Source organism: Ambystoma mexicanum, chromosome 9 (genome assembly GCF_040938575.1).
Source record: "Ambystoma mexicanum isolate Mex_15411 chromosome 9, UKY_AmexF1_1, whole genome shotgun sequence".
In the NCBI taxonomy this organism is placed as follows: domain Eukaryota; kingdom Metazoa; phylum Chordata; class Amphibia; order Caudata; family Ambystomatidae; genus Ambystoma; species Ambystoma mexicanum.
Genome location: NC_090931.1, coordinates 11,073,242 through 11,100,092, shown reverse-complemented (window position 1 = coordinate 11,100,092; position 26,851 = coordinate 11,073,242).

Genomic DNA, 26,851 nt, shown 5'->3' with positions numbered 1-26,851 from the left:
TGGGGACTGATGTGTCTTGCACCAATAGCACCAGGGATGCATGTTCCAATGGAGACTGATGTGTCTTGCACCAATAGCACCAGGGACGCATGTACCGACAGGGACTGTTGTGCAACAATAGCACCAGGGGCGCATGTACCAACAGGAACTGATATGTCTTGCACCAAGAGCACCAGGGACGCATGTACCAACGGGCACTGATGTGTCTTGCACCAATAGCACCAGGGACACATGTACCGACAGGGACTGATGTGCACCAATTGCACCAGGGGCGCATGTACCAACAGGAACTGATGTGTCTTGCACCAATAGCACCAGGGACGCATGTACCAACGGGGACTGATGTGTCTTGCACCAATAGCACCGGGGATGCATGTACCAACGGGGACTGATGTGTCTTGCACCAATAGCACCAAGGACGCATGTACCAATGGGGACTGATGTGTCTTGCACCAATAGCACCAGGGACGCATGTACCAACGGGGACTGATGTGCACCAATAGCACCAGGGAGGCATGTACCAACGGGGACTGATGTGTCTTGCCCCAATAGAATCAGGGACGCATGTAGCAACGGGCACTGATGTGTCTTGCACCAATAGCACCAAGGACGCATGTACCAATGGGGACTGATGTGTCTTGCACCAATAGCACCAGGGACGCATGTACCAACGGGGACTGATGTGCACCAATAGCACCATGGAGGCATGTACCAACGGGGACTGATGTGTCTTGCCCCAATAGCACCAGGGACGCATGTACCAACGGGGACTGATGTTTCTTGCACCAATAGCAACCGGGGAGGCTTGTACCAACGGGGACTGATGTGCACCAATAGCACCAGGGAGGCATGTACCAACGGGCACTGATGTGTCTTGCCCCAATAGAATCAGGGACGCATGTAGCAACAGGGACTGATGTGTCTTGCACCAATAGCAGAAGGGACACATGTACCAATGAGGACTGATTTGTCTTGCACCAATAGCACCAGGGACGCATGTACCAACGGGGACTGATGTGTCTTGCACCAATGGCACCAGGGACGCATGTACCAACGGGGACTGATGTGTCGCATGTACCAATGGGGACTGATGTGTCTTGCACCAATAGCACCAGGGACGCATGTACCGACGGGGACGCATGTACCAACGGGGACTGATGTGTCTTGCACCAATAGCACAAGGGACGCATGTACCAACAGGGACTGATGTGTCTTGCACCAATAGCACCAGGGAGGCATGTACCAACGAGGACTGATGTGTCGCATGTACCAACAGGGACTGATGTGTCTTGCACCAATAGCACCAGGGACGCATGTACCAACGGGGTCGCATGTAGCAATGGGGACTGATGTGTCTTGCACCAATAGCACCAGGGACGCATGTACCAACGGGACTGATGTGTCTTGCACCAATAGCACTAGGGACAAATGTACCTATGGGGACTGATGTGTCTTGCACCCATAGCATCAGGGATGCATGTACCAACGGGGACTGATGTGTCTTGCCCCAATAGCACCAGGGACGCATGTACCAAAGGGGACTGAAGTGTCTTGCACCAATAGCACCAGGGATGCATGTACCAACGGAGACTGATGTGTCTTGCACCAATAGCACAAGGGACGCATGTACCAACGGGGACTGATGTGCACCAATAGCACCAGAGACGCATGTATCAACGGGGACAGATGTGTCTTGCACCAATAGCACCGGGGACGAATGTACCAATGGGGACTGATGTATCTTGCACCAATAGCACCAGGGACGCATGTACCAACAAGGACTGGTGTGTCTTGCACCAATAGCACCAGGGACGCATGTACCAACGGGGACTGGTGTGTCTTGCACCAATAGCACCAGGTACACATGTACCAACAGAGATTGATGTGTCTTGCACCAATAGCACCAGGGAAGCATGTACCAACGGGGACTGATGTGTCTTGCACCAATAGCACCAGGGACGCATGTTCCAACAGAGACTGATGTGTCTTGCACCAATAGCACCAGGGACGCATGTACCAATGAGGACTGATTTGTCTTGCACCAATAGCACCAGGGACGCATGTACCAACGGGGACTGATGTGTCTTGCACCAATGGCACCAGGGACGCATGTACCAACGGGGACTGATGTGTCGCATGTACCAATGGGGACTGATGTGTCTTGCACCAATAGCACCAGGGACGCATGTACCAACGGGGACGCATGTACCAACGGGGACTGATGTGTCTTGCACCAATAGCACAAGGGACGCATGTACCAACAGGGACTGATGTGTCTTGCACCAATAGCACCAGGGAGGCATGTACCAACGAGGACTGATGTGTCGCATGTACCAACAGGGACTGATGTGTCTTGCACCAATAGCACCAGGGACGCATGTACCAACGGGGACGCATGTAGCAATGGGGACTGATGTGTCTTGCACCAATAGCACCAGGGATGCATGTACCAACGGGACTGATGTGTCTTGCACCAATAGCACTAGGGACAAATGTACCTACGGGGACTGATGTGTCTTGCACCCATAGCACCAGGGATGCATGTACCAACGGGGACTGATGTGTCTTGCCCCAATAGCACCAGGGACGCATGTACCAAAGGGGACTGAAGTGTCTTGCACCAATAGCACCAGGGATGCATGTACCAACGGAGACTGATGTGTCTTGCACCAATAGCACAAGGGACGCATGTACCAACGGGGACTGATGTGCACCAATAGCACCAGAGACGCATGTATCAACGGGGACAGATGTGTCTTGCACCAATAGCACCGGGGACGAATGTACCAATGGGGACTGATGTATCTTGCACCAATAGCACCAGGGACGCATGTACCAACAAAGACTGGTGTGTCTTGCACCAATAGCACCAGGGACGCATGTACCAACGGGGACTGGTGTGTCTTGACCAATAGCACCAGGTACACATGTACCAACAGAGATTGATGTGTCTTGCACCAATAGCACCAGGGAAGCATGTACCAACGGGGACTGATGTGTCTTGCACCAATAGCACCAGGGACGCATGTTCCAACAGAGACTGATGTGTCTTGCACCAATAGCACCAGGGACGCATGTACCAACAGGGACTGATGTGCACCAATAGCACCAGGGACGCATGTACCAACAGGGACTGATGTGTTTTCACCTATAGCACCAGGGATGCATGTACCAATGGGGACCAATGTGTCTTGCACCAATAGGACCAGGGACGCATGTACCAACAAGAACTGGTGTGTCTTGCACCAATAGCACCAGGTACGCATGTACCAAAGTGGACTGATGTGTCTTGCACCAATTGCACCAGAGAAGCATGTACCAACGGGGACTGATGTGTCTTGCATCAATAGCACCAGGGACGCATGTTCCAACGGAGACTGACGTGTCTTGCACCAATAGCACCAGGGACGCATGTACCAACGGGGACTGATGTGTCTTGCACCAATAGCACCATGGACGCATGTACCAATGGGGACTGATGTGTCTTGCACCAATAGCACCAGGGATGCATGTTCCAATGGAGACTGATGTGTCTTGCACCAATAGCACCAGGGACGCATGTACCGACAGGGACTGATGTGCAACAATAGCACCAGGGGCGCATGTACCAACAGGAACTGATATGTCTTGCACCAATAGCACCAGGGACGCATGTACCAACGGGCACTGATGTGTCTTGCACCAATAGCACCAGGGACACATGTACCGACGGGGACTGATGTGCACCAATTGCACCAGGGGCGCATGTACCAACGGTGACTGATGTGTCTTGCACCAATAGTACCAGGGACGCATGTACCGACGGGGACTGATGTGTCTTGCTTCAATAGCACCAGGGACGCTTGTACCAATGGGGACTGATGTGTCTTGCACCAATAGCACCAGGGACGCATGTACCAACGGGGACTGATGTCTCTTGCACCAATAGCACCAGGGACGCATGTACCAACGGGGACTGATGTCTCTTGCACCAATAGCACCAGGGACGCATGTGCCAACGGGGACTGATGTGTCTTGCACCAATAGCACCAGGGACGCATGTAACCACGGGGACTGATGTGTCTTGCCCCAATAGCACCAGAGACGCATGTACCAACGGTGACTGATGTGTCTTGCACCAATAGTACCAGGGACGCATGTACCGACGGGGACTGATGTGTCTTGCTTCAATAGCACCAGGGACGCTTGTACCAATGGGGACTGATGTGTCTTGCACCAATAGCACCAGGGACGCATGTACCAACGGGGACTGATGTCTCTTGCACCAATAGCACCAGGGACGCATGTACCAACGGGGACTGATGTCTCTTGCACCAATAGCACCAGGGACGCATGTGCCAACGGGGACTGATGTGTCTTGCACCAATAGCACCAGGGACGCATGTAACCACGGGGACTGATGTGTCTTGCACCAATAGCACCAGGGACGCATGTACCAACGGGGACTGATGTGTCTTGCACCAATAGCACCGGGGATGCATGTACCAACGGGGACTGATGTGTCTTGCACCAATAGCACCAAGGACGCATGTACCAATGGGGACTGATGTGTCTTGCACCAATAGCACCAGGGACGCATGTACCAACGGGGACTGATGTGCACCAATAGCACCAGGGAGGCATGTACCAACGGGGACTGATGTGTCTTGCCCCAATAGCACCAGGGACGCATGTACCAACGGGGACTGATGTGTCTTGCACCAATAGCACCGGGGACGCATGTACCAACGGGGACTGATGTGCACCAATAGCACCAGGGACGCATGTACCAACAAGGACTGATGTTTCTTGCACCAATAGCACCAGGGACGCATGTACCAACGGGGACTGATGTGCACCAATAGCACCAGGGAGGCATGTACCAATGGGCACTGATGTGTCTTGCCCCAATAGAATCAGGGACGCATGTAGCAACGGGCACTGATGTGTCTTGCACCAATAGCACCAGGACGCATGTACCAACAGGGACTGATGTGTCTTGCACCAATAGCAGAAGGGACACATGTACCAATGAGGACTAATTTGTCTTGCACCAATAGCACCAGGGATGCATGTACCAACGGGGACTGATGTGTCTTGCACCAATGGCACCAGGGACGCATGTACCAACGGGGACTGATGTGTCGCATGTACCAATGGGGACTGATGTGTCTTGCACCAATAGCACCAGGGACGCATGTACCAACGGGGACGCATGTACCAACGGGGACTGATGTGTCTTGCACCAATAGCACAAGGGACGCATGTACCAACAGGGACTGATGTGTCTTGCACCAATAGCACCAGGGAGGCATGTACCAACAAGGACTGATGTGTCGCATGTACCAACAGGGACTGATGTGTCTTGCACCAATAGCACCAGGGACGCATGTACCAACGGGGACGCATGCAGCAATGGGGACTGATGTGTCTTGCACCAATAGCACCAGGGACGCATGTACCAACGGGACTGATGTGTCTTGCACCAATAGCACTAGGGACAAATGTACCTACGGGGACTGATGTGTCTTGCACCCATAGCACCAGGGATGCATGTACCAACGGGGACTGATGTGTCTTGCCCCAATAGCACCAGGGACGCATGTACCAAAGGGGACTGAAGTGTCTTGCACCAATAGCACCAGGGATGCATGTACCAACGGGGACTGATGTGCACCAATAGCACCAGAGATGCATGTATCAACGGGGACAGATGTGTCTTGCACCAATAGCACCGGGGACGAATGTACCAATGGGGACTGATGTATCTTGCACCAATAGCACCAGGGACGCATGTACCAACAAGGACTGGTGTGTCTTGCACCAATAGCACCAGGGACGCATGTACCAACGGGGACTGGTGTGTCTTGCACCAATAGCACCAGGTACACATGTACCAACAGAGATTGATGTGTCTTGCACCAATAGCACCAGGGAAGCATGTACCAACGGGGACTGATGTGTCTTGCACCAATAGCACCAGGGACGCATGTTCCAACAGAGACTGATGTGTCTTGCACCAATAGCACCAGGGACGCATGTACCAACAGGGACTGATGTGCACCAATAGCACCAGGGACGCATGTACCAACAGGGACTGATGTGTTTTGCACCTATAGCACCAGGGATGCATGTACCAATGGGGACCAATGTGTCTTGCACCAATAGGACCAGGGACGCATGTACCAACAAGAACTGGTGTGTCTTGCACCAATAGCACCAGGTACGCATGTACCAAAGTGGACTGATGTGTCTTGCACCAATTGCACCAGAGAAGCATGTACCAACGGGGACTGATGTGTCTTGCATCAATAGCACCAGGGACGCATGTTCCAACGGAGACTGACGTGTCTTGCACCAATAGCACCAGGGACGCATGTACCAACGGGGACTGATGTGTCTTGCACCAATAGCACCATGGACGCATGTACCAATGGGGACTGATGTGTCTTGCACCAATAGCACCAGGGATGCATGTTCCAATGGAGACTGATGTGTCTTGCACCAATAGCACCAGGGACGCATGTACCGACAGGGACTGATGTGCAACAATAGCACCAGGGGCGCATGTACCAACAGGAACTGATATGTCTTGCACCAATAGCACCAGGGACGCATGTAGCAACGGGCACTGATATGTCTTGCACCAATAGCACCAGGGACGCATGTACCAACGGGGACTGGTGTGTCTTGCCTCAATAGCACCAGGGACGCATGTACCAACGGGGACTGGTGTGTCTTGCACCAATAGCACCAGGGACGCATGTACCAACGGGGACTGATGTGTCTTGCACCAATAGCACCAGGGACGCATGTACCAACGGGGACTGATGTGTCTTGCACCAATAGCACCAGGGACGCATGTACCAATGGGGACTGATGTGCACCAATAGCACCAGGGAGGCATGTACCAATGGGGACTGATGTGTCTTGCCCCAATAGCACCAGAGACGCATGTACCAACGGTGACTGATGTGTCTTGCACCAATAGTACCAGGGACGCATGTACCGACGGGGACTGATGTGTATTGCTTCAATAGCACCAGGGACGCTTGTACCAATGGGGACTGATGTGTCTTGCACCAATAGCACCAGGGACGCATGTACCAACGGGGACTGATGTGCACCAATAGCACCAGGGAGGCATGTACCAACGGGGACTGATGTGTCTTGCCCCAATAGCACCAGGGACGCATGTACCAACGGGGACTGATGTGTCTTGCACCAATAGCACCGGGGACGCATGTACCAACGGGGACTGATGTGCACCAATAGCACCAGGGACACATGTACCAACAAGGACTGATGTTTCTTGCACCAATAGCACCAGGGACGCATGTACCAACGGGGACTGATGTGCACCAATAGCACCAGGGAGGCATGTACCAACGGGCACTGATGTGTCTTGCCCCAATAGAATCAGGGACGCATGTAGCAACGGGCACTGATGTGTCTTGCACCAATAGCACCAGGGCGCATGTACCAACAGGGACTGATGTGTCTTGCACCAATAGCAGAAGGGACACATGTACCAATGAGGACTGATTTGTCTTGCACCAATAGCACCAGGGACGCATGTACCAACGGGGACTGATGTGTCTTGCACCAATGGCACCAGGGACGCATGTACCAACGGGGACTGATGTGTCGCATGTACCAATGGGGACTGATGTGTCTTGCACCAATAGCACCAGGGACGCATGTACCAACGGGGACGCATGTACCAACGGGGATTGATGTGTCTTGCACCAATAGCACAAGGGACGCATGTACCAACAGGGACTGATGTGTCTTGCACCAATAGCACCAGGGAGGCATGTACCAACGAGGACTGATGTGTCGCATGTACCACCAGGGACTGATGTGTCTTGCACCAATAGCACCAGGGACGCATGTACCAACGGGGACGCATGTAGCAATGGGGACTGATGTGTCTTGCACCAATAGCACCAGGGACGCATGTACCAACGGGACTGATGTGTCTTGCACCCATAGCACTAGGGACAAATGTACCTACGGGGACTGATGTGTCTTGCACCCATAGCACCAGGGATGCATGTACCAACGGGGACTGATGTGTCTTGCCCCAATAGCACCAGGGACGCATGTACCAAAGGGGACTGAAGTGTCTTGCACCAATAGCACCAGGGATGCATGTACCAACGGAGACTGATGTGTCTTGCACCAATAGCACAAGGGACGCATGTACCAACGGGGACTGATGTGCACCAATAGCACCAGAGACGCATGTATCAACGGGGACAGATGTGTCTTGCACCAATAGCACCGGGGACGAATGTACCAATGGGGACTGATGTATCTTGCACCAATAGCACCAGGGACGCATGTACCAACAAGGACTGGTGTGTCTTGCACCAATAGCACCAGGGACGCATGTACCAACGGGGACTGGTGTGTCTTGCACCAATAGCACCAGGTACACATGTACCAACAGAGATTGATGTGTCTTGCACCAATAGCACCAGGGAAGCATGTACCAACGGGGACTGATGTGTCTTGCACCAATAGCACCAGGGACGCATGTTCCAACTGAGACTGATGTGTCTTGCACCAATAGCACCAGGGACGCATGTACCAACAGGGACTGATGTGCACCAATAGCACCAGGGACGCATGTACCAACAGGGACTGATGTGTTTTGCACCTATAGCACCAGGGATGCATGTACCAATGGGGACCAATGTGTCTTGCACCAATAGGACCAGGGACGCATGTACCAACAAGAACTGGTGTGTCTTGCACCAATAGCACCAGGTACGCATGTACCAAAGTGGACTGATGTGTCTTGCACCAATTGCACCAGAGAAGCATGTACCAACGGGGACTGATGTGTCTTGCATCAATAGCACCAGGGACGCATGTTCCAACGGAGACTGACGTGTCTTGCACCAATAGCACCAGGGACGCATGTACCAACGGGGACTGATGTGTCTTGCACCAATAGCACCATGGACGCATGTACCAATGGGGACTGATGTGTCTTGCACCAATAGCACCAGGGATGCATGTTCCAATGGAGACTGATGTGTCTTGCACCAATAGCACCAGGGACGCATGTACCGACAGGGACTGATGTGCAACAATAGCACCAGGGGCGCATGTACCAACAGGAACTGATATGTCTTGCACCAAGAGCACCAGGGACGCATGTACCAACGGGCACTGATGTGTCTTGCACCAATAGCACCAGGGACACATGTACCGACAGGGACTGATGTGCACCAATTGCACCAGGGGCGCATGTACCAACAGGAACTGATGTGTCTTGCCCCAATAGCACCAGAGACGCATGTACCAACGGTGACTGATGTGTCTTGCACCAATAGTACCAGGGACGCATGTACCGACGGGGACTGATGTGTCTTGCTTCAATAGCACCAGGGACGCTTGTACCAATGGGGACTGATGTGTCTTGCACCAATAGCACCAGGGACGCATGTACCAACGGGGACTGATGTCTCTTGCACCAATAGCACCAGGGACGCATGTACCAACGGGGACTGATGTCTCTTGCACCAATAGCACCAGGGACGCATGTGCCAACGGGGACTGATGTGTCTTGCACCAATAGCACCAGGGACGCATGTAACAACGGGGACTGATGTGTCTTGCACCAATAGCACCAGGGACGCATGTACCAACGGGGACTGATGTGTCTTGCACCAATAGCACCGGGGATGCATGTACCAACGGGGACTGATGTGTCTTGCACCAATAGCACCAAGGACGCATGTACCAATGGGGACTGATGTGTCTTGCACCAATAGCACCAGGGACGCATGTACCAACGGGGACTGATGTGCACCAATAGCACCAGGGAGGCATGTACCAACGGGGACTGATGTGCCTTGCCCCAATAGCACCAGGGACGCATGTACCAACGGGGACTGATGTGTCTTGCACCAATAGCACCGGGGACGCATGTACCAACGGGGACTGATGTGCACCAATAGCACCAGGGACGCATGTACCAACAAGGACTGATGTTTCTTGCACCAATAGCACCAGGGACGCATGTACCAACGGGGACTGATGTGCACCAATAGCACCAGGGAGGCATGTACCAACGGGCACTGATGTGTCTTGCCCCAATAGAATCAGGGACGCATGTAGCAACGGGCACTGATGTGTCTTGAACCAATAGCACCAGGACGCATGAACCAACAGGGACTGATGTGTCTTGCACCAATAGCAGAAGGGACACATGTACCAATGAGGACTGATTTGTCTTGCACCAATAGCACCAGGGACGCATGTACCAACGGGGACTGATGTGTCTTGCACCAATGGCACCAGGGACGCATGTACCAACGGGGATTGATGTGTCGCATGTACCAATGGGGACTGATGTGTCTTGCACCAATAGCACCAGGGACGCATGTACCAACGGGGACGCATGTACCAACGGGGACTGATGTGTCTTGCACCAATAGCACAAGGGACGCATGTACCAATAGGGACTGATGTGTCTTGCACCAATAGCACCAGGGAGGCATGTACCAACGAGGACTGATGTGTCGCATGTACCAACAGGGACTGATGTGTCTTGCACCAATAGCACCAGGGACGCATGTACCAACGGGGACGCATGTAGCAATGGGGACTGATGTGTCTTGCACCAATAGCACCAGGGACGCATGTACCAACGGGACTGATGTGTCTTGCACCAATAGCACTAGGGACAAATGTACCTACGGGGACTGATGTGTCTTGCACCCATAGCACCAGGGATGCATGTACCAACGGGGACTGATGTGTCTTGCCCCAATAGCACCAGGGACGCATGTACCAAAGGGGACTGAAGTGTCTTGCACCAATAGCACCAGGGATGCATGTACCAACGGAGACTGATGTGTCTTGCACCAATAGCACAAGGGACGCATGTACCAACGGGGACTGATGTGCACCAATAGCACCAGAGACGCATGTATCAACGGGGACAGATGTGTCTTGCACCAATAGCACCGGGGACGAATGTACCAATGGGGACTGATGTATCTTGCACCAATAGCACCAGGGACGCATGTACCAACAAGGACTGGTGTGTCTTGCACCAATAGCACCAGGGACGCATGTACCAACGGGGACTGGTGTGTCTTGCACCAATAGCACCAGGTACACATGTACCAACAGAGATTGATGTGTCTTGCACCAATAGCACCAGGGAAGCATGTACCAACGGGGACTGATGTGTCTTGCACCAATAGCACCAGGGACGCATGTTCCAACAGAGACTGATGTGTCTTGCACCAATAGCACCAGGGACGCATGTACCAACAGGGACTGATGTGCACCAATAGCACCAGGGACGCATGTACCAACAGGGACTGATGTGTTTGGCACCTATAGCACCAGGGATGCATGTACCAATGGGGACCAATGTGTCTTGCACCAATAGGACCAGGGACGCATGTACCAACAAGAACTGGTGTGTCTTGCACCAATAGCACCAGGTACGCATGTACCAAAGTGGACTGATGTGTCTTGCACCAATTGCACCAGAGAAGCATGTACCAACAGGGACTGATTTGTCTTGCATCAATAGCACCAGGGACGCATGTTCCAACGGAGACTGACGTGTCTTGCACCAATAGCACCAGGGACGCATGTACCAACGGGGACTGATGTGTCTTGCACCAATAGCACCATGGATGCATGTACCAATGGGGACTGATGTGTCTTGCACCAATAGCACCAGGGATGCATGTTCCAATGGAGACTGATGTGTCTTGCACCAATAGCACCAGGGACGCATGTACGGACAGGGACTGATGTGCAACAATAGCACCAGGGGCGCATGTACCAACAGGAACTGATATGTCTTGCACCAATAGCACCAGGGACGCATGTACCAACGGGCACTGATGTGTCTTGCACCAATAGCACCAGGGACACATGTACCGACGGGGACTGATGTGCACCAATTGCACCAGGGGCGCATGTACCAACAGTAACTGATGTGTCTTGCACCAGTAGCACCAGGGACGCATGTTCCAACGGAGACTGATGTGTCTTGCACCAATAGCACCAGGGACGCATGTACCAACGGGGACTGATGTGTCTCGCACCAATAGGACCAGGGACGCATGTAGCGACGGGGACTGATGTGCACCAATATCACCAAGGGCGAATGTACCAACAGGGACTGATGTGTCTTGCACCAATAGCACCAGGGATGCATGTGCCAACAGGGACTGATGTGTCTTGCAGCAATAACACCAGGGACGCATGTACCAATAGGGACCGATGTGTCTTGCACCAATAGCATCAGGGACGCATGTACCAACGGGGACTGATGTGCACTAATAGCACCAGGGATGCATTAGCACCAGGGACGCATGTACCAACAGGGACTGATGTGTATTGCACAAATAGCACCATGGAAGCATGTACCAACGGGGACTGATATGTCTTGCACCAATAGCACCAGGGACGCATGTTCCAATGGAGACTGATGTGTCTTGCACCAATAGCACCAGGGACGCATGTACCAACGGGGACTGATGTGTCTCGCACCAATAGGACCAGGGACGCATGTACTGACGGGGACTGATGTGCACCAATAGCAGCACGGGCGAATGTACCCACATGGACTGATGTGTCTTGCACCAATAGCACCAGGGATGCATGTGCCAACAGGGACTGATGTGTCTTGCAGCAATAACACCAGGGACGCATGTACCAACAGGGACAGATGTGTCTTGCACCAATAGTACCAGGGACGCATTAGCACAAGGGACACATGTACCAAGAGGGCTGATGTTCTTGCATCAATAGCACCGGGACACATGTACCAACGGGGACTGATGTGTCTTGCACCAATAGCACCAGGGACGCATGTACCAACGGGGACTGATGTGTCTTGCCCCAATAGCACCAGGGACGCATGTACCAACGGGGACTGATGTGTCTTGCACCAATACCACCAGGGACGCATGTACCAACGGGGACTGATGTGTCTTGCACCAATAGCACCAGGGACGTATGTACCAACGGGGACTGATGTGTCTTGCACCAATAGCACCAGGGACGCATGTACCAATGGGGACTGATGTGTCTTGCACCAATAGCACCAGGGACGCATGTACCAACGGGGACTGATGTGTCTTGCCCCAATAGCACCAGGGACGCATGTACCAACGGGGACTGGTGTGTCTTGCACCAATAGCACCAGGGACGCATGTACCAACGGGGACTGATGTGTCTTGCACCAATAGAACCAGGGACGCATGTAAAAACGGGGACTGATGTGCACCAATAGCACCAGGGAGGCATGTACCAACGGGGACTGATGTGTCTTGCACCAATAGCACCAGGGACGCATGTACCAACGGGGACTGATGTGTCTTGCACCAATAGCACCAGGGACGCATGTACCAACGGGGACTGATGTGTCTTGCACAAATAGCATCAGGGACGCATGTACCAACGGGGACTGATGTGTCTTGCACCAATAGCACCAGGGACGCATGTACCAACGGGGGCTGATGTGCACCAATAGCACCAAGGAGGCATGTACCAACGGGGACCGATGTGTCTTGCCCCAATAGCACCAGGGACGCATGTACCAACGGTGACTGATGTGTCTTGCACCAATAGCACCAGGGACGCATGTACCAACGGGGACTGATGTGCACCAATAGCACCAGGGACGCATGTACCAACAAGGACTGATGTCTCTTGCACCAATAGCACCAGGGACGCATGTACCAACGGGGACTGATGTGTCTTGCCCTAATTGCACCAGGGATGCATGTACCAACGGGGACTGATGTGTCTTGCACCAATAGCACCAGGGACGCATGTACCAATGGAGACTGATGTCTCTTGCACCAATAGCACCAGGGACGCATGTACCAACGGGGACTGATGTGTCTTGCACCAATAGCACCAGGGACGCATGTACCAACGTGGACTGATGTGTCTTGCACCAATAGCACCGGGGACGCATGTACCAATGGGGACTGATGTGCACCAATAGCACCAGAGACGCATGGATCAACGGGGACAGATGTGTCTTGCACCAATAGCACCGGGGACGAATGTACCAATGGGGACTGATGTGTCTTGTACCAATAGCACAAGGGACGCATGTACCAACAAGGACTGGTGTGTCTTGCACCAATAGCACCAGGGATGCATGTATCAACGGGGACAGATGTGTCTTGCACCAATAGCACCGGGGACGCATGTACCAACGGGGACTGATGTGTCTTGCACCAATAGCACAAGGGACGTATGTACCAACGGGGACTGATGTGTCTTGCACCAATAGCACCAGGGAGGCATGTACTAACGAGGACTGATGTGTCGCATGTACCAACAGGGACTGATGTGTCTTGCACCAATAGCACCAGGGACGCATGTACCAACGGGGACGCATGTAGCAATGGGGACTGATGTGTCTTGCACCAATAGCACCAGGGACGCATGTACCAACGGGACTGATGTGTCTTGCACCAATAGCACTAGGGACAAATGTACCTACGGGGACTGATGTGTCTTGCACCAATAGCACCAGGGATGCATGTACCAACGGGGACTGATGTGTCTTGCCCCAATAGCACCAGGGACGCATGTACCAAAGGGGACTGAAGTGTCTTGCACCAATAGCACCAGGGATGCATGTACCAACGGAGACTGATGTGTCTTGCACCAATAGCACAAGGGACGCATGTACCAACGGGGACTGATGTGTCTTGCCCCAATAGCACCAGGGACGCATGTACCAAAGGGGACTGAAGTGTCTTGCACCAATAGCACCAGGGATGCATGTACCAACGGAGACTGATGTGTCTTGCACCAATAGCACAAGGGACGCATGTACCAACGGGGACTGATGTGTCTTGCACCAATAGCACCAGGGACGTATGTACCAACGGGGACTGATGTGTCTTGCACCAATAGCACCAGGGACGCATGTACCAACGGGGACTGATGTGTCTTGCACCAATAGCACCAGGGACGCATGTACCAACGGGGACTGATGTGTCTTGCCCCAATAGCACCAGGGACGCATGTACCAACGGGGACTGGTGTGTCTTGTCCCAATAGCACCAGGGACGCATGTACCAACGGGGACTGATGTGTCTTACCAATAGCACCAGGGAGGCATGTACCAACGGGGACTGATGTGTCTTGCACCAATAGCACCAGGGACGCATGTACCAACGGGGACTGATGTGTCTTGCACCAATAGCACCAGGGACGCATGTACCAACGGGGACTGATGTGTCTTGCACAAATAGCACCAGGGACGCATGTACCAACGGGGACTGATGTGTCTTGCACCAATAGCACCAGGGACGCATGTACCAACGGGGACTGATGTGCACCAATAGCACCAAGGAGGCATGTACCAACGGGGACCGATGTGTCTTGCCCCAATAGCACCAGGGACGCATGTACCAACGGTGACTGATGTGTCTTGCACCAATAGTACCAGGGACGCATGTACCGACGGGGACTGATGTGTATTGCTTCAATAGCACCAGGGACGCTTGTACCAATGGGGACTGATGTGTCTTGCACCAATAGCACCAGGGACGCATGTACCAACGGGGACTGATGTGCACCAATAGCACCAGGGAGGCATGTACCAACGGGGACTGATGTGTCTTGCCCCAATAGCACCAGGGACGCATGTACCAACGGGGACTGATGTGTCTTGCACCAATAGCACCGGGGACGCATGTACCAACGGGGACTGATGTGCACCAATAGCACCAGGGACACATGTACCAACAAGGACTGATGTTTCTTGCACCAATAGCACCAGGGACGCATGTACCAACGGGGACTGATGTGCACCAATAGCACCAGGGAGGCATGTACCAACGGGCACTGATGTGTCTTGCCCCAATAGAATCAGGGACGCATGTAGCAACGGGCACTGATGTGTCTTGCACCAATAGCACCAGGGCGCATGTACCAACAGGGACTGATGTGTCTTGCACCAATAGCAGAAGGGACACATGTACCAATGAGGACTGATTTGTCTTGCACCAATAGCACCAGGGACGCATGTACCAACGGGGACTGATGTGTCTTGCACCAATGGCACCAGGGACGCATGTACCAACGGGGACTGATGTGTCGCATGTACCAATGGGGACTGATGTGTCTTGCACCAATAGCACCAGGGACGCATGTACCAACGGGGACGCATGTACCAACGGGGACTGATGTGTCTTGCACCAATAGCACAAGGGACGCATGTACCAACAGGGACTGATGTGTCTTGCACCAATAGCACCAGGGAGGCATGTACCAACGAGGACTGATGTGTCGCATGTACCAACAGGGACTGATGTGTCTTGCACCAATAGCACCAGGGACGCATGTACCAACGGGGACGCATGTAGCAATGGGGACTGATGTGTCTTGCACCAATAGCACCAGGGACGCATGTACCAACGGGACTGATGTGTCTTGCACCAATAGCACTAGGGACAAATGTACCTACGGGGACTGATGTGTCTTGCACCCATAGCACCAGGGATGCATGTACCAACGGGGACTGATGTGTCTTGCCCCAATAGCACCAGGGACGCATGTACCAAAGGGGACTGAAGTGTCTTGCACCAATAGCACCAGGGATGCATGTACCAACGGAGACTGATGTGTCTTGCACCAATAGCACAAGGGACGCATGTACCAACGGGGACTGATGTGCACCAATAGCACCAGAGACGCATGTATCAACGGGGACAGATGTGTCTTGCACCAATAGCACCGGGGACGAATGTACCAATGGGGACTGATGTATCTTGCACCAATAGCACCAGGGACGCATGTACCAACAAGGACTGGTGTGTCTTGCACCAATAGCACCAGGGACGCATGTACCAACGGGGACTGGTGTGTCTTGCACCAATAGCACCAGGTACACATGTACCAACAGAGATTGATGTGTCTTGCACCAATAGCACCAGGGAAGCATGTACCAACGGGGACTGATGTGTCTTGCACCAATAGCACCAGGGACGCATGTTCCAACTGAGACTGATGTGTCTTGCACCAATAGCACCAGGGACGCATGTACCAACAGGGACTGATGTGCACCAATAGCACCAGGGACGCATGTACCAACAGGGACTGATGTGTTTTGCACCTATAGCACCAGGGATGCATGTACCAATGGGGACCAATGTGTCTTGCACCAATAGGACCAGGGACGCATGTACCAACAAGAACTGGTGTGTCTTGCACCAATAGCACCAGGTACGCATGTACCAAAGTGGACTGATGTGTATTGCACCAATTGCACCAGAGAAGCATGTACCAACGGGGACTGATGTGTCTTGCATCAATAGCACCAGGGACGCATGTTCCAACGGAGACTGACGTGTCTTGCACCAATAGCACCAGGGACGCATGTACCAACGGGGACTGATGTGTCTTGCACCAATAGCACCATGGACGCATGTACCAATGGGGACTGATGTGTCTTGCACCAATAGCACCAGGGATGCATGTTCCAATGGAGACTGATGTGTCTTGCACCAATAGCACCAGGGACGCATGTACCGACAGGGACTGATGTGCAACAATAGCACCAGGGGCGCATGTACCAACAGGAACTGATATGTCTTGCACCAAGAGCACCAGGGACGCATGTACCAACGGGCACTGATGTGTCTTGCACCAATAGCACCAGGGACACATGTACCGACAGGGACTGATGTGCACCAATTGCACCAGGGGCGCATGTACCAACAGGAACTGATGTGTCTTGCCCCAATAGCACCAGAGACGCATGTACCAATGGTGACTGATGTGTCTTGCACCAATAGTACCAGGGACGCATGTACCGACGGGGACTGATGTGTCTTGCTTCAATAGCACCAGGGACGCTTGTACCAATGGGGACTGATGTGTCTTGCACCAATAGCACCAGGGACGCATGTACCAACGGGGACTGATGTCTCTTGCACCAATAGCACCAGGGACGCATGTACCAACGGGGACTGATGTCTCTTGCACCAATAGCACCAGGGACGCATGTGCCAAAGGGGACTGATGTGTCTTGCACCAATAGCACCAGGGACGCATGTAACAACGGGGACTGATGTGTCTTGCACCAATAGCACCAGGGACGCATGTACCAACGGGGACTGATGTGTCTTGCACCAATAGCACCGGGGATGCATGTACCAACGGGGACTGATGTGTCTTGCACCAATAGCACCAAGGACGCATGTACCAATGGGGACTGATGTGTCTTGCACCAATAGCACCAGGGACACATGTACCAACGGGGACTGATGTGCACCAATAGCACCAGGGAGGCATGTACCAACGGGGACTGATGTGCCTTGCCCCAATAGCACCAGGGACGCATGTACCAACGGGGACTGATGTGTCTTGCACCAATAGCACCGGGGACGCATGTACCAACGGGGACTGATGTGCACCAATAGCACCAGGGACGCATGTACCAACAAGGACTGATGTTTCTTGCACCAATAGCACCAGGGACGCATGTACCAACGGGGACTGATGTGCACCAATAGCACCAGGGAGGCATGTACCAACGGGCACTGATGTGTCTTGCCCCAATAGAATCAGGGACGCATGTAGCAACGGGCACTGATGTGTCTTGAACCAATAGCACCAGGACGCATGAACCAACAGGGACTGATGTGTCTTGCACCAATAGCAGAAGGGACACATGTACCAATGAGGACTGATTTGTCTTGCACCAATAGCACCAGGGACGCATGTACCAACGGGGATTGATGTGTCTTTCACCAATGGCACCAGGGACGCATGTACCAACGGGGATTGATGTGTCGCATGTACCAATGGGGACTGATGTGTCTTGCACCAATAGCACCAGGGACGCATGTACCAACGGGGACGCATGTACCAACGGGGACTGATGTGTCTTGCACCAATAGCACAAGGGACGCATGTACCAATAGGGACTGATGTGTCTTGCACCAATAGCACCAGGGAGGCATGTACCAACGAGGACTGATGTGTCGCATGTACCAACAGGGACTGATGTGTCTTGCACCAATAGCACCAGGGACGCATGTACCAACGGGGACGCATGTAGCAATGGGGACTGATGTGTCTTGCACCAATAGCACCAGGGACGCATGTACCAACGGGACTGATGTGTCTTGCACCAATAGCACTAGGGACAAATGTACCTACGGGGACTGATGTGTCTTGCACCCATAGCACCAGGGATGCATGTACCAACGGGGACTGATGTGTCTTGCCCCAATAGCACCAGGGACGCATGTACCAAAGGGGACTGAAGTGTCTTGCACCAATAGCACCAGGGATGCATGTACCAACGGAGACTGATGTGTCTTGCACCAATAGCACAAGGGACGCATGTACCAACGGGGACTGATGTGCACCAATAGCACCAGAGACGCATGTATCAACGGGGACAGATGTGTCTTGCACCAATAGCACCGGGGACGAATGTACCAATGGGGACTGATGTATCTTGCACCAATAGCACCAGGGACGCATGTACCAACAAGGACTGGTGTGTCTTGCACCAATAGCACCAGGGACGCATGTACCAACGGGGACTGGTGTGTCTTGCACCAATAGCACCAGGTACACATGTACCAACAGAGATTGATGTGTCTTGCACCAATAGCACCAGGGAAGCATGTACCAACGGGGACTGATGTGTCTTGCACCAATAGCACCAGGGACGCATGTTCCAACAGAGACTGATGTGTCTTGCACCAATAGCACCAGGGACGCATGTACAACAGGGACTGATGTGCACCAATAGCACCAGGGACGCATGTACCAACAGGGACTGATGTGTTTGGCACCTATAGCACCAGGGATGCATGTACCAATGGGGACCAATGTGTCTTGCACCAATAGGACCAGGGACGCATGTACCAACAAGAACTGGTGTGTCTTGCACCAATAGCACCAGGTACGCATGTACCAAAGTGGACTGATGTGTCTTGCACCAATTGCACCAGAGAAGCATGTACCAACAGGGACTGATTTGTCTTGCATCAATAGCACCAGGGACGCATGTTCCAACGGAGACTGACGTGTCTTGCACCAATAGCACCAGGGACGCATGTACCAACGGGGACTGATGTGTCTTGCACCAATAGCACCATGGATGCATGTACCAATGGGGACTGATGTGTCTTGGACCAATAGCACCAGGGATGCATGTTCCAATGGAGACTGATGTGTCTTGCACCAATAGCACCAGGGACGCATGTACGGACAGGGACTGATGTGCAACAATAGCACCAGGGGCGCATGTACCAACAGGAACTGATATGTCTTGCACCAATAGCACCAGGGACGCATGTACCAACGGGCACTGATGTGTCTTGCACCAATAGCACCAGGGACACATGTACCGACGGGGACTGATGTGCACCAATTGCACCAGGGGCGCATGTACCAACAGTAACTGATGTGTCTTGCACCAGTAGCACCAGGGACGCATGTTCCAACGGAGACTGATGTGTCTTGCACCAATAGCACCAGGGACGCATGTACCAACGGGGACTGATGTGTCTCGCACCAATAGGACCAGGGACGCATGTAGCGATGGGGACTGATGTGCACCAATATCACCAAGGGCGAATGTACCAACAGGGACTGATGTGTCTTGCACCAATAGCACCAGGGATGCATGTGCCAACAGGGACTGATGTGTCTTGCAGCAATAACACCAGGGACGCATGTACCAATAGGGACCGATGTGTCTTGCACCAATAGCATCAGGGACGCATGTACCAACGGGGACTGATGTGCACTAATAGCACCAGGGATGCATTAGCACCAGGGACGCATGTACCAACAGGGACTGATGTGTATTGCACAAATAGCACCATGGAAGCATGTACCAACGGGGACTGATATGTCTTGCACCAATAGCACCAGGGACGCATGTTCCAATGGAGACTGATGTGTCTTGCACCAATAGCACCAGGGACGCATGTACCAACGGGGACTGATGTGTCTCGCACCAATAGGACCAGGGACGCATGTACTGTCGGGGACTGATGTGCACCAATAGCAGCACGGGCGAATGTACCCACATGGACTGATGTGTCTTGCACCAATAGCACCAGGGATGCATGTGCCAACAGGGACTGATGTGTCTTGCAGCAATAACACCAGGGACGCATGTACCAACAGGGACAGATGTGTCTTGCACCAATAGTACCAGGGACGCATTAGCACAAGGGACACATGTACCAAGAGGGCTGATGTTCTTGCATCAATAGCACCGGGACACATGTACCAACGGGGACTGATGTGTCTTGCACCAATAGCACCAGGGACGCATGTACCAACGGGGACTGATGTGTCTTGCCCCAATAGCACCAGGGACGCATGTACCAACGGGGACTGATGTGTCTTGCACCAATACCACCAGGGACGCATGTACCAACGGGGACTGATGTGTCTTGCACCAATAGCGCCAGGGACGTATGTACCAACGGGGACTGATGTGTCTTGCACCAATAGCACCAGGGACGCATGTACCAATGGGGACTGATGTGTCTTGCACCAATAGCACCAGGGACGCATGTACCAACGGGGACTGATGTGTCTTGCCCCAATAGCACCAGGGACGCATGTACCAACGGGGACTGGTGTGTCTTGCACCAATAGCACCAGGGACGCATGTACCAACGGGGACTGATGTGTCTTGCACCAATAGAACCAGGGACGCATGTAAAAACGGGGACTGATGTGCACCAATAGCACCAGGGAGGCATGTACCAACGGGGACTGATGTGTCTTGCACCAATAGCACCAGGGACGCATGTACCAACGGGGACTGATGTGTCTTGCACCAATAGCACCAGGGACGCATGTACCAACGGGGACTGATGTGTCTTGCACAAATAGCATCAGGGACGCATGTACCAACGGGGACTGATGTGTCTTGCACCAATAGCACCAGGGACGCATGTACCAACGGGGGCTGATGTGCACCAATAGCACCAAGGAGGCATGTACCAACGGGGACCGATGTGTCTTGCCCCAATAGCACCAGGGACGCATGTACCAACGGTGACTGATGTGTCTTGCACCAATAGCACCAGGGACGCATGTACCAACGGGGACTGATGTGCACCAATAGCACCAGGGACGCATGTTCCAATGGAGACTGATGTGTCTTGCACCAATAGCACCAGGGACGCATGTACCAACGGGGACTGATGTGTCTCGCACCAATAGGACCAGGGACGCATGTACTGACGGGGACTGATGTGCACCAATAGCAGCACGGGCGAATGTACCCACATGGACTGATGTGTCTTGCACCAATACACCAGGGATGCATGTGCCAACAGGGACTGATGTGTCTTGCAGCAATAACACCAGGGACGCATGTACCAACAGGGACAGATGTGTCTTGCACCAATAGTACCAGGGACGCATTAGCACAAGGGACACATGTACCAAGAGGGCTGATGTTCTTGCATCAATAGCACCGGGACACATGTACCAACGGGGACTGATGTGTCTTGCACCAATAGCACCAGGGACGCATGTACCAACGGGGACTGATGTGTCTTGCCCCAATAGCACCAGGGACGCATCTACCAACGGGGACTGATGTGTCTTGCACCAATACCACCAGGGACGCATGTACCAACGGGGACTGATGTGTCTTGCACCAATAGCACCAGGGACGTATGTACCAACGGGGACTGATGTGTCTTGCACCAATAGCACCAGGGACGCATGTACCAATGGGGACTGATGTGTCTTGCACCAATAGCACCAGGGACGCATGTACCAACGGGGACTGATGTGTCTTGCCCCAATAGCACCAGGGACGCATGTACCAACGGGGACTGGTGTGTCTTGCACCAATAGCACCAGGGACGCATGTACCAACGGGGACTGATGTGTCTTGCACCAATAGAACCAGGGACGCATGTAAAAACGGGGACTGATGTGCACCAATAGCACCAGGGAGGCATGTACCAACGGGGACTGATGTGTCTTGCACCAATAGCACCAGGGACGCATGTACCAACGGGGACTGATGTGTCTTGCACCAATAGCACCAGGGACGCATGTACCAACGGGGACTGATGTGTCTTGCACAAATAGCATCAGGGACGCATGTACCAACGGGGACTGATGTGTCTTGCACCAATAGCACCAGGGACGCATGTACCAACGGGGGCTGATGTGCACCAATAGCACCAAGGAGGCATGTACCAACGGGGACCGATGTGTCTTGCCCCAATAGCACCAGGGACGCATGTACCAACGGTGACTGATGTGTCTTGCACCAATAGCACCAGGGACGCATGTACCAACGGGGACTGATGTGCACCAATAGCACCAGGGACGCATGTACCAACAAGGACTGATGTCTCTTGCACCAATAGCACCAGGGACGCATGTACCAACGGGGACTGATGTGTCTTGCCCTAATTGCACCAGGGATGCATGTACCAACGGGGACTGATGTGTCTTGCACCAATAGCACCAGGGACGCATGTACCAATGGAGACTGATGTCTCTTGCACCAATAGCACCAGGGACGCATGTACCAACGGGGACTGATGTGTCTTGCACCAATAGCACCAGGGACGCATGTACCAACGTGGACTGATGTGTCTTGCACCAATAGCACCGGGGATGCATGTACCAATGGGGATTGATGTGCACCAATAGCACCAGAGACGCATGGATCAACGGGGACAGATGTGTCTTGCACCAATAGCACCGGGGACGAATGTACCAATGGGGACTGATGTGTCTTGTACCAATAGCACAAGGGACGCATGTACCAACAAGGACTGGTGTGTCTTGCACCAATAGCACCAGGGATGCATGTATCAACGGGGACAGATGTGTCTTGCACCAATAGCACCGGGGACGCATGTACCAACGGGGACTGATGTGTCTTGCACCAATAGCACAAGGGACGCATGTACCAACGGGGACTGATGTGTCTTGCACCAATAGCACCAGGGAGGCATGTACTAACGAGGACTGATGTGTCGCATGTACCAACAGGGACTGATGTGTCTTGCACCAATAGCACCAGGGACGCATGTACCAACGGGGACGCATGTAGCAATGGGGACTGATGTGTCTTGCACCAATAGCACCAGGGACGCATGTACCAACGGGACTGATGTGTCTTGCACCAATAGCACTAGGGACAAATGTACCTACGGGGACTGATGTGTCTTGCACCAATAGCACCAGGGATGCATGTACCAACGGGGACTGATGTGTCTTGCCCCAATAGCACCAGGGACGCATGTACCAAAGGGGACTGAAGTGTCTTGCACCAATAGCACCAGGGATGCATGTACCAACGGAGACTGATGTGTCTTGCACCAATAGCACAAGGGACGCATGTACCAACGGGGACTGATGTGTCTTGCCCCAATAGCACCAGGGACGCATGTACCAAAGGGGACTGAAGTGTCTTGCACCAATAGCACCAGGGATGCATGTACCAACGGAGACTGATGTGTCTTGCACCAATAGCACAAGGGACGCATGTACCAACGGGGACTGATGTGCACCAATAGCACAAGGGATGCATGTACCAAGGGGGACTGATGTTCTTGCATCAATAGCACCGGGACACATGTACCAACGGGGACTGATGTGTCTTGCACCAATAGCACCAGGGATGCATGTACCAACGGGGACTGATGTGTCTTGCCCCAATAGCACCAGGGACGCATGTACCAACGGGGACTGATGTGTCTTGCACCAATACCACCAGGGACGCATGTACCAACGGGGACTGATGTGTCTTGCACCAATAGCACCAGGGACGCATGTACCAACGGGGACTGATGTGTCTTGCACCAATAGCACCAGGGACGTATGTACCAACGGGGACTGATGTGTCTTGCACCAATAGCACCAGGGACGCATGTACCAACGGGGACTGATGTGTCTTGCACCAATAGCACCAGGGACGCATGTACCAACGGGGACTGATGTGTCTTGCCCCAATAGCACCAGGGACGCATGTACCAACGGGGACTGGTGTGTCTTGTCCCAATAGCACCAGGGACGCATGTACCAATGGGGACTGATGTGTCTTACCAATAGCACCAGGGAGGCATGTACCAACGGGGACTGATGTGTCTTGCACCAATAGCACCAGGGACGCATGTACCAACGGGGACTGATGTGTCTTGCACCAATAGCACCAGGGACGCATGTACCAACGGGGACTGATGTGTCTTGCACAAATAGCACCAGGGACGCATGTACCAACGGGGACTGATGTGTCTTGCACCAATAGCACCAGGGACGCATGTACCAACGGGGACTGATGTGCACCAATAGCACCAAGGAGGCATGTACCAACGGGGACCGATGTGTCTTGCCCCAATAGCACCAGGGACGCATGTACCAACGGTGACTGATGTGTCTTGCACCAATAGCACCAAGGACGCATGTACCAACGGGGAATGATGTGCACCAATAGCACCAGGGACGCATGTACCAACAAGGACTGATGTCTCTTGCACCAATAGCACCAGGGACGCATGTACCAACGGGGACTGATGTGTCTTGCCCTAATAGCACCAGGGATGCATGTACCAACGGGGACTGATGTGTCTTGCACCAATAGCACCAGGGACGCATGTACCAATGGAGACTGATGTCTCTTGCACCAAAAGCACCAGGGACGCATGTACCAACAAGGACTGATGTCTCTTGCACCAATAGCACCAGGGACGCATGTAACAACGGGGACTGATGTGTCTTGCCCTAATTGCACCAGGGATGCATGTACCAACGGGGACTGATGTGTCTTGCACCAATAGCACCAGGGACGCATGTACCAATGGAGACTGATGTCTCTTGCACCAATAGCACCAGGGACGCATGTACCAACGGGGACTGATGTGTCTTGCACCAATAGCACCAGGGACACATGTAACAACAGGGACTGATGTGTCTTGCACCAATAGCACCAGGGACGCATGTACCAACGCGGACTGATGTGTCTTGCACCAATAGCACCGGGGAAGCATGTACCAACGTGGACTGATGTGTCTTACACCAATCGCACCAGGGATGCATGTACCAACGGGGACTGATGTGTCTTGCACCAATAGCACCACGGACGCATGTACCAAACTGGACTGATGTGCACCAATAGCACCAGGGACGCATGTACCAACGGGGACTGATGTGTCTTGCACCAATAGCACCAGGAACGCATGTACCAACGGGGACTGATGTGTCTTGCACCAATAGCACCAGGGACGCATGTACCAACGGGGACTGATGTGCACCAATAGAACCAGGGAGGCATGTACCAACGGGGACTGATGTGTCTTGCCCCAATATCACCAGAGACGCATGTACCAACGGTGACTGATGTGTCTTGCACCAATAGTACCAGGGACACATGTACCAACGGGGACTGATGTGTCTTGCACCAATAGCACCAGGGACGCATGTACCAACGGGGACTGATGTGCACCAATAGAACCAGGAGGCATGTACCAACGGGGACTGATGTGTCTTGCCCCAATAGCACCAGGGACGCTTGTACCAACGGTGACTGATGTGTCTTGCACCAATAGCACCAGGGACGCATGTACCAACGGGGACTGATGTCTCTTGCACCAATAGCACCAGGGATGCATGTACCAACGGGGACTGATGTCTCTTGCACCAATAGCACCAGGGATGCATGTGCCAACGGGGACTGATGTGTCTTGCACCAATAGCACCAGGGACGCATGTAACAACGGGGACTGATGTGTCTTGCCCCAATAGCACCAGGGATGCATGTATCAATGGGGACTGATGTGTCTTGCAACAATAGCACGAGGGATGCATGTACTGACGGGGACTGATGTGCACC